The 16,010-nt window shown below is 31.8% G+C and overlaps 1 protein-coding gene across 2 annotated transcripts in view; it reads left to right on the top strand.

Annotated features, from left to right (window-relative positions):
* Positions 1-16,010, top strand: part of LOC129755136 (uncharacterized) — an 824,173-nt gene that overhangs the window by 396,517 nt on the left and 411,646 nt on the right. For both annotated transcript variants that reach the window (XM_055751488.1, XM_055751489.1), the window contains exon 5: positions 9,485-10,521. The gene's annotated coding sequence lies outside the window, so the exon portion shown is untranslated. The remainder of the gene's footprint in view (positions 1-9,484; positions 10,522-16,010) is intronic.

The following is a 16,010-nucleotide window of genomic DNA, read 5'->3' as shown; positions in this document are numbered from 1 at the left end:
ATCGCCAGAGAAATCGTTAACGATCTCTCTGGCGATTTTGCATCATTATATCGGTAGAGAGGAACTCACCATATGCGTGTCTCGGGCGTGAGTGCTACGAAATCTGAGTAGAAATGCTTAGCCCGCCCCAAGAGAGCGCGATCCGAATTGTGCTCGTGTGTTCCTATCGTGGTGTGTGTGTTCGGCTCAGTTCTGCCGACGCATGCCGAATGATTTCCGTTACAGTGGTGTTTGATTTGATTAAGGGCATCAAAAACGCAATGTACCAAATTAATGCTTTATTGGATTAATCCTTTCAGAAACCGTTACCCGAATTTTTTTCGTTTGTATGCTTCATACTTTTTTCCCGCAGCGTACAAAAACAGATACGTATATAAAAAACAATTAAATCTATATTTCTTGATGTAATCCGTAGTTTTCAGAAAACTTGGGGCAAGAGTGTTTAATTTAACTTTTTTTTATACTTTATTCCATTTTCCAAATTAAAAAATTCGAAATTCAAATTTCTTTTTAAAAATCTTCTTAAATTTTTAATACCCGACTTCGAATTGATTAATAGCAAATATATATTATCAGAGCAATACAATAAAGCTTCAAAACAGGGAATTTTGATTCATACTTTCTAAATATCTAACTTTTGACTTAGATACAGCATTTTAATTCTGATTCAGATTCAGAATCCAGATTCTTGTTCGGAGTTATCGACTGTGATTCTTATTTGATGTTTCCTCGACTGTGATTCTTATTTGATGATAACAAAATTATTTGATGTTTTGGTTGTTGGATAGCAAACTCAGTCTTTAAGACCATCCAACAATCAAAATATTGTTGATATCCAGATTCTAAATTAAGACACAGAATTCAGATCTAGAATTTAGATTTAGAATTCATTTTCAGCGTTCAAATTCAAATTTTAGATAAAGGTTTCCGTGTCAGATTTCAAATTTAGAATTCAGATTCAGATTTCAGATTTATTTTTCAAAATTAAAATTCAGATTTATATTTAAAATCTCAGATTTCATTCGTCAGACTCAGATTTCAAATCCAGATTTCAGATTCAAATTTCAGATCCAGAAGTCAGAATTTAGATTTAGGATTCAGCTTTATAAGATTTTAGATTCAGATCTCTAATACAGATTTCGGTGTCTGATTACAGATTCAGGTTCAGCATAATTGAGATTTCAGATTCAGGTTTCAAATTCAGATTTGATATTTGAAAATCAGACTCAGTTTAAGATTTCAGATTCATCTTATTTCAGATTTTTGATTCAGATTTAGGAATAAGAAATTCAAATACACAATTCATATTCAAATTTCTGTATTCCGGTACAGATTCAGAATTGAATTCAGATTTCAGATTCAGAGTTCAGATTTAGAATTTATTTAGAAACAAAAATCGTATTCTGATTTAATATTCAAAATACACATTCGAATCCAGAGTGGTTATTTGTATTTTAACCATAACATACGCAGGTTTATATTTTTGAATATCCTAGGATTTTTTCAAATGGCATTCTTTGTGTGTTTTTATTGAATTTTTTGAGTTTGGGCTTGTCTTATTTGAATAAATTTGAATCTGGTTACCCATTGTTTGTTTTTTGTTGTATGTATGTATGTATGTATGGTTCCCCCATCGGTAGCAAGGTCCTGCCTATGTCTGTGTGGTTGGCCCGAAGGCTTCCACGGCCGATGGTTCGTCGAGAAAAGGCATCCAACCCTCAGAAACCTACAATGGTTGGCTACCACTCCGCTTGCAAAGTTTCTTTGGGTTATCCCCAGATGCATTCCCTCTGTAAAATATATGTAAATAAAATATATAAATATAGTAGATTACTTGTAAAACAGTTGACGAAATTTAATAATGTAACAAACAATGATTAATTATATTTAGTAATACAAAGCAATTAAGATAAAATATATGATAATAAAAAATATGCACATATACAGAACAGTATGAATAAATATATAATCAACAAACCATCATGAAAAATACGAAATATGCAGTGACAAATTATAGAGGAATTATAGTAAATTGTAAATTATCGATAATTGAAAGAAAACATTGTGACCTTAAGTGCCAAGACTGATAAATTATTTTGGCTTTGTTCAGATTTTTTTTTATTGAAAAAAAAAAACGAAACGTTTAAACGGATTATATATAATTTATGCAACAAAGGTTTATTTTAAGTATTAATAGTTTATTTTGCTTTGCGGTTTGTTGAGATGAATGAATTTGTCATAACGCTTATGGATGTTTGTTCAACCCTTGTGAAAAATAACCTTATAAGAACACAAAATTGGCATTTATGTTATTACTATAATACTGAATGAAATTTAAAAATAACAACAACAAAAAAACAAAAACAATGAAGATTTGAATGAATTGAACTGCTTTTAGTCTACATACATATTTCGTAGGATAAAAAACATAACCATATTTCTCATTTTTCTATTACTTGTGGCTTCTTGAAAAAAGAAATTCAACCTACCAAACAATCATTCTACAGTTTAGAGCAAAGAATAACAATCATTTTAATCAATAAAATTACCAATTATAATTTAGAATAAATCTGAAAAACAATTATATATTTTGTTAAGTGTCGTTTTCCTACCATGTCATACCATGGCAGCACAATGCCATCGGAATATACGAGCGGCACCTCTATCAGGCTGCGAGAGTGAGACAAACTGTATCTATGAAACCGTAGTCAATGTCTACTCTAGTCTACAACGCAATCAAACCCCAAGTAAACAGTGAACGCAACTGACGTGAAAACGTTCATTTGGGATGAACCCTGCATGTAATATTAATCCAAAATGAATTGCCATAGCCCTTCCGCGTTTCATGCAATGTGTTGTCTATGAGCTACGATAGTCATATTACCTGACACAATATGATAATGAATTATCTGATACAACTATATGATAAAGTGTAGTATTTATGCTAAAAGAATGAATTTGCTCAATGTTAGTAAACGAATCCGCTGGTAATTTCTGTTCTGTGATGTATGCGGCCAATCCTATTCCTGTTGTTACTCTGTGCTATTATCAGCGCTCATAAATCATATAACAACAAAGAAACGTGTAAAAATTATGGGAACCCTATTGAAGATTAAATAGTATGATATGAGAATAAAAGCAGTTTCGCAAGTAAAAATATCAATTTTAGAAGTAATAGTGATGAATCTGTTAGGGGATATTTATGCGGTACCGGTTTGAAAGAATAAAATCAGTGTTTTTTTTTCAACCCATCATATCTAATGGGTCTTATGATTGCGATGAACTCGATTTTCGATCGGCAGACCGAATGATAAGAATCTATTTAGTTTAACAATGCTGGCGGCCGTTATGCCTGTAAATTTTTGACTATCTTACCTGAAATTTATTGCCTAATTGTAAAGGATTAATCATAAAGGATTAAAGTAGATTGAAACAAATTTTGTTGCATCTAGCACACCATTACAAGTTTATAATTCTCTCATGCCCGTAATAGCAAGGTGCAACCTCATTTTCCATTCCTGTATGGCAGTCACCCGGATGAACCTTTCAGTAATAAGGAATGAGTTCACTCACCCACACCTCAACACATTCGAAATTTATGAAAGCTTTCATGCTGAAAATAGTACCGTCTCATTCATGCATATGGGAAACCCTACTCCAATCAAGGTGTGAAGCAAAGTGTGTTTCTAATAAAGCAAATTCACAATGAATACATATTCGTGCTGGTTTCATATGCGCGAGTGAGACGCAGACAACTCTGTGGAGAAAACGATTAGTCTAGTCTAGGGCTAACTTTAGCTTATTGCTTAAAAGATATTAACGCAAAAGAGATAGAGATAAACATAATGGAACATCCCATTGTTTGTTTTTTGTTGTATAAATAACTAGATCTGAATAGAAAACAATTAGCTCAAAGCCCCGGTGAAGTGATATTTAAAAAATAGAAAACTTTCTTCTGAAAACGAATTCCGTTTAAATCATTTATTCATACATAAATACATATGTAGGTATATCCATAAAACAAATAACATTTTTTAATAACAGATTGCAACTTCTTGACATTTACAGATATCAATTTTTCGTATGGTTTTTTTGTTTTTCGGTATACTGCATCGTTAAAGTTTCGTAAGGCTTTAGAAAACTTGGCAACAGCTTCACAAAATTTTTTTTAATAGGTATAGTTATTTTGAATAACTGAAATCAAATCGACGACTCATTTCAAGTCTGTGGACATTTTTTCCACTGTAAGTAAATTTTTCTTCTCAGTTTTGGAACAGAAGATCCACAATTTCCCTAACAAATATGGATCTTCATATTCATATGATTTTAATTGTTCTTCGAACAAAACCATGTTTTTGGGATCTTTCAAAAAATCTTCCATTTTTTGAAAATCATAATCATTTTTAGGAGGAAACCCTGAAATATCGCTAGGATCCGAGCAAAGATTCTGACGCGAGATTTCTTTGATACTCTTGGATATTCCCCCCACTAGTAAAAAATTTTGAGCATCCAGTCGCCTTGTCGAAAAAATTAGTATGTGTTATTAAATTAAAATTTTCGAAAAACCGTAATCTGGATTTTAAATCTGAATTTGAAACCTTGAATCCTGAATCTGATATCTGAATTCTAAATACTGAAATCTGAGTCTGAAATCTGAAAACTGAATCTAATCTGGAATCTGAAAACTGAATCTAATCTGAAATCTGAATCTGAAATCTGAAAGATCTGAATTCTGAATCTGAAATCTGAATCTGAAATCTGAATCTGAAATCTGAATCTGAAATCTGAATCTGAAATCTGAATCTGAAATCTGAATCTGAAATCTGAATCTGAAATCTGAATCTGAAATCTGAATCTGAAATCTGAATCTGAAATCTGAATCTGAAATCTGAATCTGAAATCTGAATCTGAAATCTGAATCTGAAATCTGAATCTGAAATCTGAATCTGAAATCTGAATCTGAAATCTGAATCTGAAATCTGAATCTGAAATCTGAATCTGAAATCTGAATCTGAAATCTGAATCTGAAATCTGAATCTGAAATCTGAATCTGAAATCTGAATCTGAAATCTGAATCTGAAATCTGAATCTGAAATCTGAATCTGAAATCTGAATCTGAAATCTGAATCTGAAATCTGAATCTGAAATCTGAATCTGAAATCTGAATCTGAAATCTGAATCTGAAATCTGAATCTGAAATCTGAATCTGAAATCTGAATCTGAAATCTGAATCTGAAATCTGAATCTGAAATCTGAATCTGAAATCTGAATCTGAAATCTGAATCTGAAATCTGAAATCTGAATCTGAAATCTGAATTTGAAATCTGAATCTGAAATCTGAATTGGAATTGCGGTTCCATATGTCTTCAGATTTGATTTTTACTTTAATACCGAAATATAGAAAGAAAAAAAAAACTGAACACACCCTAGGTCAGGCAAAAAGAAATTTACTGCAGCATTTTCTTACTTTTCGACAGAAAAAATGAGCGCTGTTTGAAAAGATTTGTAATCGGTTATGATAAAAATTCGTACCAGTACCAAACAAAATCAACAAAGCTATTTTTTCCGTAGATGGGGCATGCTCAGTTTGGTGCAACTTGTAAACATACCTAATGCAAAACTCTCTCAAAGATCTAAAAGTTTTAAGAATGATCATTCTAATGAAACAAAATTTTATACCTAGTCGGTGATTTAATCAGATCAGTTTGACATTTGAGCGCTTTTTTGTTTTATCTTCTGTTTTCCATCCCTGGAACACACCATTCTGAAACCCAAACTCAGATTTTTTAATCCAGAATTTCGAATTCTAACACAATAACTTTAAATTCGAAATTCTGAATTTGAATTGATAAGTGATGAATTAATCATTCTCACATCGGAACAAAATGTTCTGAATGACAATTTAAAAACGATTGTGGGAATTGAGGAAGAGAATTTAAAATTATTATTTATAATTTTTTTTTTTTTTAAATGAAAGTCATTTTGATAAAACATAATATGTCACTTACCGAATGTTGCACCTTATTTGCGATGTCCTTTGCACAACACTATTTTTTAATTAACATCACTAAATCACAATCTCTTTTATTTAACAATACATTTTCTCAATACTTGAATGTCCTTCCTTTAAAAATTTACCGCCCGCTATCACCTGACCGCACCACACGAGGGTACGTCTGGAACTGACAATGCTTTGCTTGCACACAGTTTATTCGAAACGACAAACGAGTAACCCGGTGAGGTAATAATATGAATAATATCAAACGAGCAGCCGTCGCCCGTCGGCCTAGTTAAGTTCTTCAGAAAAATGCTCCCAAGGCGAATAAGAAGAAATATCAGACCCGCCGTGCGCGAGTGTCGCCGAAATATAACCGTTTTTTCCTAAGTCGGGATACCCAGTACTCAATTTTCTGAATTCTCTGTCGATTTTTGAGAGGACGCGCTTACTGGGTAATTGGTCACCATCGTTTGAATTTTTCCGGAGACAACCACCACACATCGTTTGTGACAATCGTGGAGAGCGCAATCGTTTGATCGGAGAGCAAAAAAATGTCAAACGAAATTTTGATCTTTTTTGTGGTTAGTCGTTTGACTGTCATCCCTCTTGCGTAGATAATCGAGATAATCATTCCACATTGTTCGACCAACACATCCAAACATCACCCGGTGCTGCAGAGTGACGAATTTTTTTTTCAACAGGAGGGAGTGAATAGAAAAGATTGCATTTGCTTATTGAGTCTGTAAGTTCTGCTGCGTGAAAGAGATAGGCGATGTCGTAAACTGTCGGGAATGATGGTCGTTTGACCATCAAATTATCCCTCTCGTGTACCAAGACACGAAATTTCGTTCGACAATCACACAAAGAAGAATGAATGTCGTTTCGTTTGATGGTAGTCGACTGTTCGGCAAGTTTTCGGTCGCATTCGTTTGATGGCACGAACAATGATACTGATAAAAGCAGGCTGTGCGACTGTCAGAGAAAATGTCGATGGTTTACAAGTCTGGTCTCAACAACGTCTCACCGACGTATGACTAAAAATATATTTTTAGTGTCCACTGAAGAGGAGCGAAAGCCAGAGTAGCTCGAAACGTCTGGACAACTGGTAAAAACGTTTTATTTTTATTTTCTAAAACTCGCCGAAAAACGTCGATTAAAATATATTTCTTAATCTGAATGTAGTTTTTGACAGTCTCGTTTAGTTTCCTTCATAAACATGTAAAACAATTTTTTAAACTGATTTTTCTAGCTTGTGCGGAATTTTTCTCATGAAATCGAAGTTTTTTACATTTTCAACCACGTTTTTGTTCATTGGTCAGCAAACGAAGTTTCAATCGCCTTTTAAAAAACCTTTTGTGTGATCTGACGAAATCTGTTGTCTCCACCCTATTCAAATAATCTTGTTACATTTTTCAATAATCAATTTAACGTTTAATATTAAGCCTTGTCTCATAAACCAATCTTGAGCTCAAATGACTAGGTCTTTCGTTAAACAGGCATATTGACTTCATTTCAGTAACTTCAAAAAAAAATCGTTATCTAAAATAATCTTTTTTCAGATTCTAATACACAGAGGCTTATTAACCCGTTTAAGGAAAGATAAATTATACCGGTGATTATAAGGTGAAGTACAAATATGTTTTCTAAGGCCTCACGAAACTGTTTAAAAAGCATAAAATGACTATCGGAATATTTTTTAGACAATGATTTTTTTCATCATTGATTCAAGTTGTATTGAATGGATAAGACCATATCGTTTGAGACGAATTATTTTTCGTCGTTTTATTGAAAGTTCATAGCAAGCTCATGCTTTTTCTTCTCAGTAATAGCGAAATCAATATGAGGCAAAGAGTAGAATCGAATTGATGAGTTTCCAAAAACAACCTCTATCAGTTATTAATACAGAAATGTCATTGAAATGTTTTTTTTTCTTTAAAACGAGGTATTCATTTAAAAAGCATAAGACATCAAAAATTTAGTTATAATCATACTTTGAAGGGTCATTTCATTTAGAAGGGTCGTTTTTGGAAAAACATCTATATAACAGGATTTATAGCTAGAAAAATAAGTAAGCTTCAAGAAGATTTTTAAAATATGCTTTATTCACCAAAACTGCATTATGGTAAAATTTTTGCCTTTTCGTCGCTGCCTCATAGATAGAAGTAGGTGTTTCCTTAGGAAATATCTAGAAGCATAGGAGGTGTTGGAAAACTTGATCGCATCATTTGCCAAAATGGATCCTGAACTTAAACCTTCCCCAACTAACAAAACCCTTTCCCTGGATATTTCAATATAGATTCACAGAAGTATAGACGGTTTCTATAGTTGGAGATACTGATTTACCTTTGTTTCTAAGTTTTCAAATTTAACTTTGGAATATAAAAGGGCGAAAGGTTGTTAATTGATCCTTTGAAGTATCCTTCTAACAATCTTTCCTGCATCCCTCATTGACTACTAGGACGTGGCCGGCGCCGTTATTGATCATTTTCAAAGGGAGAGCATGAGTTTTGTGCATTGCGAATGAACTGCTAGTCCCAAGCACCATTCTTTTGGTCCTTGCACAAAATTGATGGCATCGATCAATCACGGAGTAGCAACCATTGGCGAAGTAGAACTTGTTCTGCCTAGCCACGCCAGCGATTATGGAATTGGAAATGCGTAAGTTGAACAAAGCCTAATAAAATTTGCTATTTGAAGTCTTTAACAGTGTTGTTGTATAAACATAATTGCACAGCATTTCCAGTTCAATGATTTAAGGTGGATATGAGTAGTCAACCAAGCTAAGCTAAGCTAGCTAAGCTAAAATTGAAAGAAATACGTCAAGTTGATATTGGCCAAATTTTGACCGTATCACCCTTTATAATATGGATTAAGGGCTCGTAAGCCGATGTACTTGAGTTCGAGCCCAATACAGTTATATCGGATATGATTTTCGAAAACTGACCGTAAACTGTAAAGTAGATATAATGTCGCGAATGACATAAATATGTTAAAGCGATTATAATAGAAACAAAAAAAAAATGAATAATACCAGAATTTTCATGGCAGAAATTTTAAACGAGGTCTAACAAAAACACTTGCGTCATGTTTCGGTACTCCTATGTACCGGACAGTCGCACTTAGTTTTAAATGTAAATGCTTTATCAACACAGATGTTTCAATTTTGATTTGAACACACTCGTCATAGTGAAAATTTATAACTTGATTGAACGATTAATGAGCGTATATTAAAATAACTGCTCATTTTATTGAGTGAAATTGAAACCCTTCACGCACAGCACGAGCGAATAAAAAATACAAATTGGATTAATTTCGAGTGATTTGATTCAGCCCAATTGCTCCAAAAAACGGATGCCGCTTATTAACAACGATAAATGAGAACACGTTTTTTTCTGACTCTCCATTCGAAATTAATTAAGCCTGCCGCAATCTCGATGATCCTCATTATCATTTCGCTTTTTTTTTTGTTCTCTTTGACTATTTCAGGTCATGGTACAGCTTCTATGAATTGGCCGAAACCGGAAAAGTTCTTCTGCTCAATACAACTCATCCACCATCATCAATTCATTATGCTGCTCAACGCCAAACCCATCCAGTGAAATCTGCACACACCGAGCTCTGTGAGGGCATCTAAAATGTTCAAATCAATAGAAACCGAACCCTAGATCTGACATGAACTGATTTCTTCCAGTAGGTATTGCTCTCAATTAAATTGACTAGTACACACCATAGTCATGCTCCTGGGATTGATGGCCAGAAAACTACGGGAGATATCCTTGCCGAACATTCCTGAACCCAAACGGTATTCTCATTAAAGCTCAATAACGCCTCGCCCCGCGCGCGCCAAGAAAAGCAACGATTTTCCAACGGATGAACCAAAACCCAAACAGTCAGTCAGCCCCACTTCTAAAAAGCAAACATAGCCAGTTGCCAAGAAGTGAACCGGCAGGAGTGAGGTGAAGGTTTGGTTCTTCTCTAGATCATACCTGGTGCAAACCGCCATCGGTTACGCCCGTACGATTCCAAGAGTGCGAAACTCAGATCCGTCCCGTCGTGGAATGAGCAACTGGTCGACAAAGGAAAGCACTAGTGTCGGAAATCAGAAAAGAAAGCAGCGAAATCAACAGCATCAGCAGCAGCAACAGCACCAACAGCAACAGCGATGTCGAGAACAGGATGATGATGATAAAGCAAATTGTTGAGCTGGAGCTAAATCATCTGAACCGAAGCGTTTACCAGTGAAGAAGATTCTGGAAGCGTTCGCCGGTTCGAAGAAAAGAGGACGAGGACGAGGACGAGGACAAGCAGGAGAAGGGAGAGCATTTTCTGCGAGTAGTATTTAGTTTGTTGAATTTCCTCGACTTCTGCCTGTGGCGTTTGATTGTGGCTTTCCGTGCTGGATAACATCTGTGCAGACGTTTGCGGGTTGCCAGGAGAAGTTCGGTAGAAGCTCGTTATCAAACCGAGACAGACTTAGCTACGCTGCAGCACCACACCAAGTGGAACCCTGTGCTTCGTTACAAGTGAGTCAAATATGTTGATTGTTTTATTGCTCTACAATTAGGTACGTTGAAGGGATTTTTTTTCTATCAATCCAGTTTTTGTGGGAAAATAGAAAATTATTTTCATAGCGAAACATAAGCACAACTTTAAACGATTTTTTATTTCGGCGAAGGACGATCGTAAACAACGCACATTATTTCCTCGATCAGCAGTGGTTACGGTACGATATTCTCAAATTTTATTCATATGTGTTATGGGAAAGGTCGCTCGGCCATAAATAATTAAAACTTAAGACCCACCTTGTGACAAAGAGCAGAACACCAAACCAGTGCCAGATTTGAAGTTCGAGGGGTTCGGGGCACTTTCTTAAAAGGATTTACAAACTTTAAAATGTCAAATCAGAAGTCGCTGCATTATGAATATTCTCAGTAAAACAAACTTTAAAGATACATTAACGATACGATTACGATACGATTACGATACGATTACGATACGATTACGATACGATTACGATACGATTACGATACGATTACGATACGATTACGATACGATTACGATACGATTACGATACGATTACGATACGATTACGATACAATTACGATACGATTACGATACGATTACGATACGATTACGATACGATTACGATACGATTACGATACGATTACGATACGATTACGATACGATTACGATACGATAACGAAAGGATTACGATTACGATACGATTACGATACGATTACGATACGATTACGATACGATTACGATACGATTACGATACGATTACGATACGATTACGATACGATTACGATACGATTACGATACGATTACGATACGATTACGATACGATTACGATACGATTACGATACGATTACGATACGATTACGATACGATACGATACGATTACGATACGATTACGATACGATTACGATACGATTACGATACGATAACGAAAGGATTACGATACGATTACGATACGATTACGATACGATTACGATACGATTACGATACGATTACGATACGATTACGATACGATTACGATACGATTACGATACGATTACGATACGATTACGATACGATTACGATACGATTACGATACGATTACGATACGATTACGATACGATTACGATACGATTACGATACGATTACGATACGATTACGATACGCTTCCGATACGATTACGATACGATTACGATACGATTACGATACGATTACGATACGATTACGATACGATTACGATACGATTACGATACGATTACGATACGATTACGATACGATTACGATACGATTACGATACGATTACGATACGATTACGATACGATTACGATACGATTACGATACGATTACGTTACGATTACGATACGATTACGATACGATTACGATACGATAACGATACGATTACGATACGATAACGATACGATTACGATACGATTACGATACGATTACGATACGATTACGATACGATTACGATACGATTACGATACGATTACGATACGATTACGATACGATTACGATACGATTACGATACGATTACGATACGATTACGATACGATTACGATACGATTACGATACGATTACGATACGATTACGATACGATTACGATACGATTACGATACGATTACGATACGATTACGATACGATTACGATACGATTACGATACGATTACGATACGATTACGATACGATTACGATACGATTACGATACGATTACGATACGATTACGATACGATTACGATACGATTACGATACGATTACGAAATGACAAAAATGACAAAAATGACAAAAACGACAAAAATGACAAAAATGACAAAAATGACAAAAATGACAAAAATGACAAAAACGACAAAAATGACAAAAATGACAAAAATGACAAAAATGACAAAAATGACAAAAATGACAAAAATGACAAAAATGACAAAAATGACAAAAATGACAAAAATGACAAAAATGACAAAAATGACAAAAATGACAAAAATGACAAAAATGACAAAAATGACAAAAATGACAAAAATGACAAAAATGACAAAAATGACAAAAATGACAAAAATGACAAAAATGACAAAAATGACAAAAATGACAAAAATGACAAAAATGACAAAAATGACAAAAATGACAAAAATGACAAAAATGACAAAAATGACAAAAATGACAAAAATGACAAAAATGACAAAAATGACAAAAATGACAAAAATGACAAAAATGACAAAAATGACAAAAATGACAAAAATGACAAAAATGACAAAAATGACAAAAATGACAAAAATGACAAAAATGACAAAAATGACAAAAATGACAAAAATGACAAAAATGACAAAAATGAGAAAAATGAGAAAAATGACAAAAATGACAAAAATGACAAAAAAGACAAAAATGACAAAAATGACAAAAATGACAAAAATGACAAAAAACGACAAAAATGACAAATATGACAAATATGACAAATATGACAAAAATGACAAAAATGACAAAAATGACAAAAATGACAAAAATGACAAAAATGACAAAAATGACAAAAATGACAAAAATGACAAAAATGACAAAAATGACAAAAATGACAAAAATGACAAAAATGACAAAAATGACAAAAATGACAAAAATGACAAAAATGACAAAAATGACAAAAATGACAAAAATGACAAAAATGACAAAAATGACAAAAATGACAAAAATGACAAAAATGACAAAAATGACAAAAATGACAAAAATGACAAAAATGACAAAAATGACAAAAATGACAAAAATGACAAAAATGACAAAAATGACAAAAATGACAAAAATGACAAAAATGACAAAAATGACAAAAATGACAAAAATGACAAAAATGACAAAAATGACAAAAATGACAAAAATGACAAAAATGACAAAAATGACAAAAATGACAAAAATGACAAAAATGACAAAAATGACAAAAATGATAAAAATGACAAAAATGACAAAAATGACAAAAATGACAAAAATGACAAAAATGACAAAAATGACAAAAATGACAAAAATGACAAAAATGACAAAAATGACAAAAATGACAAAAATGACAAAAATGACAAAAATGACAAAAATGACAAAAATGACAAAAATGACAAAAATGACAAAAATGACAAAAATGACAAAAATGACAAAAATGACAAAAATGACAAAAATGACAAAAATGACAAAAATGACAAAAATGACAAAAATGACAAAAATGACAAAAATGACAAAAATGACAAAAATGACAAAAATGACAAAAATGACAAAAATGACAAAAATGACAAAAATGACAAAAATGACAAAAATGACAAAAATGACAAAAGTGACAAAAATGACAAAAATGACAAAAATGACAAAAATGACAAAAATGACAAAAATGACAAAAATGACAAAAATGACAAAAATGACAAAAATGACAAAAATGACAAAATGACAAAAATGACAAAAATGACAAAAATGACAAAAATGACAAAAATGACAAAAATGACAAAAATGACAAAAATGACAAAAATGACAAAATGACAAAAATGACAAAAATGACGAAAATGACAAAAATGACAAAAATGACAAAAATGACAAAAATGACAAAAATGACAAAAATGACAAAAATAACAAAAATTACAAAAATGACAAAAATGACAAAAATGACAAAAATGACAAAAATGACAAAAATGACAAAAATGACAAAAATGACAAAAATGACAAAAATGACAAAAATGACAAAAATGACAAAAATGACAAAAATGACAAAAATGACAAAAATGACAAAAATGACAAAAATGACAAAAATGACAAAAATGACAAAAATGACAAAAATGACAAAAATGACAAAAATGACAAAAATGACAAAAATGACAAAAATGACAAAAATGAGAAAAATGAGAAAAATGAGAAAAATGAGAAAAATGACAAAAATGACAAAAATGACAAAAAATGACAAAAATGACAAAAATGACAAAAATGACAAAAATGACAAAAATGACAAAAATGACAAAAATGACAAAAATGACAAAAATGACAAAAATGACAAAAATGACAAAAATGACAAAAATGACAAAAATGACAAAAATGACAAAAATGACAAAAATGACAAAAATGACAAAAATGACAAAAATGACAAAAATGACAAAAATGACAAAAATGACAAAAATGACAAAAATGACAAAAATGACAAAAATGACAAAAATGACAAAAATGACAAAAATGACAAAAATGACAAAAATGACAAAAATGACAAAAATGACAAAAATGACAAAAATGACAAAAATGACAAAAATGACAAAAATGACAAAAATGACAAAAATGACAAAAATGACAAAAATGACAAAAATGACAAAAATGATAAAAATGACAAAAATGACAAAAATGACAAAAATGACAAAAATGACAAAAATGACAAAAATGACAAAAATGACAAAAATGACAAAAATGACAAAAATGACAAAAATGACAAAAATGACAAAAATGACAAAAATGAAAAAAATGACAAAAATGACAAAAATGACAAAAATGACAAAAATGACAAAAATGACAAAAATGACAAAAATGACAAAAATGACAAAAATGACAAAAATGACAAAAATGACAAAAATGACAAAAATGACAAAAATGACAAAAATGACAAAAATGACAAAAATGACAAAAATGACAAAAATGACAAAAATGACAAAAATGACAAAAATGACGAAAATGACAAAAATGACAAAAATGACAAAAATGACAAAAATGACAAAAATGACAAAAATGACAAAAATGACAAAAATGACAAAAATGACAAAAATGACAAAAATGACAAAAATGACAAAAATGACAAAAATGACAAAAATGACAAAAATGACAAAAATGACAAAAATGACAAAAATGACAAAAATGACAAAAATGACAAAAATGACAAAAATGACAAAAATGACAAAAATGACAAAAATGACAAAAATGACAAAAATGACAAAAATGACAAAAATGACAAAAATGACAAAAATGACAAAAATGACAAAAATGACAAAAATGACAAAAATGACAAAAATGACAAAAATGACAAAAAGACAAAAATGACAAAAATGACAAAAATGACAAAAATGACAAAAATGACAAAAATGACAAAAATGACAAAAATGACAAAAATGACAAAAATGACAAAAATGACAAAAATGACAAAAATGACAAAAATGACAAAAATGACAAAAATGACAAAAATGACAAAAATGACAAAAATGACAAAAATGACAAAAATGACAAAAATGACAAAAATGACAAAAATGACAAAAATGACAAAAATGACAAAAATGACAAAAATGACAAAAATGACAAAAATGACAAAAATGACAAAAATGACAAAAATGACAAAAATGACAAAAATGACAAAAATGACAAAAATGACAAAAATGACAAAAATGACAAAAATGAAAAAAATGACAAAAATGACAAAAATGACAAAAATGACAAAAGTGACAAAAATGACAAAAATGACAAAAATGACAAAATTGACATAAATGACAAAAATGACAAAAATGACAAAAATGACAAAAATGACAAAAATGACAAAAATGACA

Source organism: Uranotaenia lowii, chromosome 3 (assembly GCF_029784155.1).
Source record: "Uranotaenia lowii strain MFRU-FL chromosome 3, ASM2978415v1, whole genome shotgun sequence".
NCBI classification, from domain to species: domain Eukaryota; kingdom Metazoa; phylum Arthropoda; class Insecta; order Diptera; family Culicidae; genus Uranotaenia; species Uranotaenia lowii.
This window is presented reverse-complemented; position numbering and strand designations above follow the sequence as displayed.